Source organism: Myotis nattereri (assembly GCF_964212035.1).
Source record: "Myotis nattereri genome assembly, chromosome: 16".
NCBI lineage: Eukaryota > Metazoa > Chordata > Mammalia > Chiroptera > Vespertilionidae > Myotis > Myotis nattereri.
This window is the reverse complement of record NC_138091.1, coordinates 10074338-10080299: the sequence shown is the minus strand read 5'-3', so window position 1 is coordinate 10080299 and position 5962 is coordinate 10074338.

Genomic DNA, 5962 nt, shown 5'->3' with positions numbered 1-5962 from the left:
TGTTGCTCTGTCCAGTGTGGCTATCCATTACTAAAAGTGAGATATTGACGTCTCTGGCGACTATGGTTACATTTCCTGATCTCACCACCTTTCAACAGCACAGAAACTAAGTTTTTTGTTCTAAATAACAGTTTTTCTTTCTGATTACCACATGCCTGAAACTATGCTGAATATTTTACATAGATTATTTCAATCACTAAAAAATAAGAGTGAATCATTTGTATTAATAATAACGGACTTGTCTATTTCTCCCTTCAATCCTCTCAGCTTTTGCTTCATGCATTTTGGGACTCTGTTGTCAAATACATATGCTTATAATTATTATGTCTTCCTGATGGATTGACCCTTTTATCAATATACTAGGGGCCCAGTGCATGAATTCGTGTACCTTGAAAGGAACTGTAGGCCATGAGGCTGCGGTGGGCACAGGGGTGGGTCTCAGCCCATCCTCCATGCCCCCACCCAGCCCCACCCACCACGGCCCCCTAGTCCCCTCTGTGCCAGCAGCCCCACTCCCACCACTGCCACTCCCAAGAGCTGCCAGCACTGGCCCAATTCACACCTGCTGATGGCACGGAGTGATTGGGGCTGGCACCAGGCACTGGCAGCAGGTGCAAGCAGGGCTGGAGCCTATAGCAGGTGCGAGCGCCAGGAGGGACCATGGCTTGCAGAAGCAAAGAATTTTCAGTAACCACCAAAGGCTCGCCTCGATGACAGCAATGGGCGCCCCACCTTGGTCTGTCACCCCCGCTCACCTGCTCCACCATCCCACTGCCACCAACTCCCGCCATGTTCCGCACACGCCCCCTGGTGGTCAGCGCACGTCATAGCAACCAGTTGTTCAATTGTTCAGTTGTTTCAGTTGTTCTGCTGTTCGGTCTATTTGCATATTAGCCTTTAATTATATAGGATGATGTCATATTTTGTCCCCTTTAACAATATTTTTGTCTGAAAGGCTATATTGAATATACCACCTTACAGGTTTCTGACCTCATAGTTTCTGACAAGAAGCAAGCCTCTAATCATATTGAGCATCCTTTATACATGATGTGTTGTTTTCTCTTGCTGCTTTCAATATTCTTTGTCATTGGATTTGGACAGTTTGATTATGATGTGTTTAGATGTGACAATCTTTGAGTTTATCCTACTTAGAATTTATTAAGCTTCTAAGATGTGTATATTAATGTTATCCTTTTTCAAATCTTTCATTAAATTTGAGAAGTTTTCAGCCATTAATTCTTCAAATATTGTTTCTGACCCTTTCTCCCTTATTCTTCTGGGACTCCCATAACATGTATATTGGTATTCTTGTCTCACAGGTCCCTTGGGTTGTGTTCACTCTTCTTAATTCTTTTTTTTTTCTTTCTGCTCCCAAACTGGACAATGACAATTATCTGATTTCCAAGTTTTCTGATTCTTTCATTTGACTGGCTCAAATCTGTTGAACTCTTTTACTAAAATTTTTTGTTAATTATTGTACTTTTCAGTTCCAAAATTTTAATTTGGCTTCTTTTTATAATTTTACTAGAGGCCCGGTGCATGAAATTCATGCATGGGAGGGGGGCCCTCAGCCCAGCCTGCACCATCTCCAATCTGGGACCCCTCTGGCAATCAGGGACTGCTGGCTTCTAACCAATAACCTGCCTGCCTGCCTGATTGCCCCTAACCACTCTGCATGCCTGCCTGATGCCCCTAACTGCTTCCCTGCCTGCCTGATCACCCCTAACCACCTCTGCCTGATCGCTCCTTTCCTCTCTGCCTGCCTGCCTGCCTGATCACCTCTAAGCACCTCTGTCTGCTGGCCTGATCACCCCTAACTGCTCCCCTGCCAGCTGGATCACCCCTAACTACTCTGCTTCCTGTCTGATCACTCCTAACTGCCTCCACCTTCCAGCCTGATCACCCCTAACTGCTCCCCTGCCAGCCTGGTCACCCCTAACTGCCCTCCCCTGCTGGCCTGGCCACCACTAAGTGCCCTCCCCTGCCATCCTGATCACCCATAATGGCCTCTGCCTTGGCCCCCACCACCGTGGCTTTGTCCAGAATGACATCCGGATGGATGTCCAAAAGATGTCCGGTCTAAGGTCTAATTAGCATATTACCCTTTTATTAGTATAGATAACATATATGCCCCTAAAAAGTTATATTATTTTACATGCTTTAAATTATACAGTACATATCCAACCTCTTTTACCCTTTTTTGTTTGTTTGTTTTGTTTTCTAAATATATCTTACTGATTTTTTTAATGAAGAGGAAGGGAGAGGGATAGAGAATTAGGAACATCAATGAGAGAGAAACATCGATCAGCTGCCTTCTGCACACCCCCAACTGGGGATGTGCCCGCAACCAACGTGCATGCCCTTGACCAGAATTGAACCTGGGACCCTTCAGTCTGCAGGCTAATGCTCTATCCACTGATGCTCTAGCCAAACCGGTTAGGGCCCCCAAACTTTTTTTTTTTTTTTAGATTATTCACGTTTGTAGATATGGCATTAGTTCATTTTTCCATTGATTTTTAGAGAGAGTGGAAAGGAGAGGGGTAGAGAGAAACATCAATGTAAGAAACATCCCTTCAGTTGCCTTCCTTAGGAGCCCCGACCAGGGATCCAACTTGAAATCCAGGTATGTGCCAGGTATGTGCCCTGACCTAGAATCGAACCTGCAACCTTTCCATGCACAGGACCACACTCACACTCAACCAAACTATCCACTTCAGCCCGGCCATTATACAATTTCTGGAATTGTATTTCAATTAATTCTTGCAAAGTCTGTGGGTTAGGTAATATTTACATTTTGCTGATGAGAAAAAAACAAAAACAAAAAAAAACAACCTCTTCATTTTGAGACATTATTCTTCACTCATTGCCATGTTTTCCTGCCAGCCCTAGAAAGGCTCTTGACAGCAGTTTCACTGGGTATCCAGAGTCGGAAGCAGTCTCCTCACCACCACCCTTTCCAAAGCCTCCTCTGCACTGGCACTGAGGCTGCCCTGGAGGGCGCTGAGGCTAGGTAACACAAAACGACGAGAGGATTTGGACCACTGGTGCCACTGTACCCACCTCTCCTCTCTCAGCCTTTCTCTGCCGCACTGGAGATAGGCCAAGGTTTGTGGTGCTAGCACTTCGGACACAGGAAGTGCTGCAGTTTTTCCCTCTCCAGAGCTGTTGTCACTGCCTGGAGGTTATAGGGCTGCCCAGGAAGTCCTCCACACGCCTCCCGTTGGGGGAAACATGGTGGTGGACTCGGCAATGGAACTGCTATTTTTAGATACTTTTAAACACCCCAGCGCTGAGGTAAGACTTTGCTTCTTGATTCTGACTCTGCTTCTCAACTGTGGGACATGTACAAAAAATCCTTAGGCATGCCTCGACTTTCCCTCCTGCCGGTGGCCTTAAATTCCGCACGTACACACCTCATCCCCCAGCTGGGTCTGGGCACCACGTCTGCAGGAGGCCATTGCTGGCCAGGACATTCCTCTGCGTTATCTTAGGCTCCTGCGTCTTTGGTTGAGTTGGCTGTTCTGCTTGCTTTGTTCCCTTGCCCCCCTTACCCCCGTCAACTTTGGGCCTTGAAAATACCTTGGTTTTCAGGTTTAGCTCAGGTGGTGTTTGGGAGGGTCGCAGACTGCCTGTGTTTGACAGCAGTTCCGGAGACCGAGCAGGTCACGATGGCTTCGTGACTCCTCAATCCCTCCTCCCAGGTCCTTTTTCTAACGGGAGTTAGGTTGCCCAGGTGTGACACTCATTCGGTTTAGGATTCAGCCATTAGGACATATTTGCACAGAATGGCTTTTGCATGGAGGATACCTGCAAGGAGGGAAATCAGCAGTGAAAGGAACCAACAGCAGATTTGGAACCCCCAGACCAGGAACCTCGCTCACTCCCCGCATGTCTCCCCACTGCACTCCCCGAAGGTCTCCCTTGGTGGCCGGCCTGGGCATATGGGAGGCTTGTAAGGCAAGCCTCCTGCCCGCTCCGCTGGCTCCATGGCTCCAGCAGGCACCGCCATCTTTGTGGCTACGGGTGCCACCATCTTTGTAGCAGAGTGATGGTTAATTTGCATATTACCCTTTTATTAGATAGGATTCTCATTTTTTTTTTTTTTTTTTAACAAATCACTTTCCTAGTTTCTTTTAGTCCTTTGTCCATGGATTCCTTTAGCTCCTTAAAATGGTTGATTTAAACTCTGGGCTTTAATTGTCTGGGCTTCATCAGGAATGGTTTGTTTATATTTTCCCTCTCTATGAACCATACTTTATTTCTTGGCATGCCTCATTTTTTTGTTGTTGAAAACTGGACAATTTAAAAATATAAGATAGCAACTTTGGAAATGAGATTTATGGTCCCTTCCTTTTAAGGTTTGTTGTTATTACTGTTTTTTTGGTGGGGTTTTTTTTAGTGACTTTCTAAACTAATTGTGTAAAAGCTATCCTTTGTCATGTGTAGTCCCTAAAATTTCTAAAGTTAGTTTAGTCTTCAGTTAATAATTAGATAGGGATTTCCTTAAGTACCCAAGACAGTAGGTCTCCCTTACTGAAGGGCTCCAGCATAGTGGGGCACATATTCAAGACTCCAGCATTTACAACTCTGCCTAAGCATTTATTCCCGTTTATGCAGAGCCTCAAGACCATCCAGAGCTGAGACAGGGCCTGTTCAGGTCTTTTACTGGGCATGCAAACCCTGCACATGCATGTGGCTCTCTGCCCCCCGCCCCATCCCCCTCTCCCCACCCCCCACCCCCAACCCCAGCCCAGGAGTATGTCAGGGCTTTTTATTTCACTTATCTATCTATCTATCTATCTATCTATCTATCTAATCTACACTAATAACAGAGAAAAATGGTAATTGGCGTACGGTGATACCGTTTTCATTGGCTAATCAGGGCTATATGCAAATTAACTGCCAACTAAGATTGGCAGTTAACTGCCAACAAGATGGCGGCTAATTTGCATATGTAGGCACAATGCAGGGAGGCGAAAGGGAAAGCAGGAAGAAGCCCCCTGCCACTGACAGTGATCTGAAACCCAGGGGGGAGCTAAGAGCTGGGGGGCAGGGCAAAGGCGGCCCTGGGGCTGTCTTTGCCCTGCCCCCCAGCCGTGATCGGAGAATCAGGTGGCTTTGCCGCCCTGGCCAGTGATAGCAGGAAGTAGGGGTGGAGCCAGTGATGGGAGCTGGGCAAGGTCGAAGCTGGCAGTCCCAGGAGCTAGGGGTCCCTTGCCTGGGCCTAAAGCGAAGCCCATGATCGCGGCGCCCCCCGCTGCCACTGCAGGTCCCCGCTGCCTGGGCCGGACGCCTAGGCCAGAGGTGTTAGGCCTGGGCAGGGGCGGAGCATGCAACCGTGGGGAGCTGGGGGTCCCCTGCCCAGGCCTGACACCTCTGCCGGAGGCCTCAGGCCTGGTCAAGGGGCCGATCCGGTGATTGGTGATCGGAGGGTGATGAGGGTCAACTCCTCTGGCTGAGGCATCAGGCCTGGGTGGGGGGCAGAGCCGGGGATTGGGGGGATATGATGGTCCCCTTGCCCAGGCCTGAAGCCTGGGTCAGAGGCGTCAGGCTTGGGCGGGGGTTGGAGCACGCGATCAGAGGGAGATGGGGGTCCCCTGCCCAGGCATGATTCCTGGGCCAGAGGCCTCAGGCCTGGGCGGGGGCCAGAGCCAGTGATCGGGGGGAGATGGGGGTCCCCTGTCCAAGCCTGACACCTCTGGCGGAGGCGTCAGGCCTGGGCAAGGGGCCGATCAGCGATCGGAGGGTGATGGGGGTCAACGCCTGAGGGCTCCCAGTATGTGAGAGGGAGCAGGCTGGGCTGAGGGACACTCCCCCCCCCCCCCCACACACACACACCAGTGCACGAATTTCATGCACCGGGCCCCTAGTATATATATATTTATTTATTTTTCTAGTAGTTTTTTTGTTTTTTGAATCCTTAACTGAGGATATTTTTCCATTGATTTTTAGAGAGTGGAAG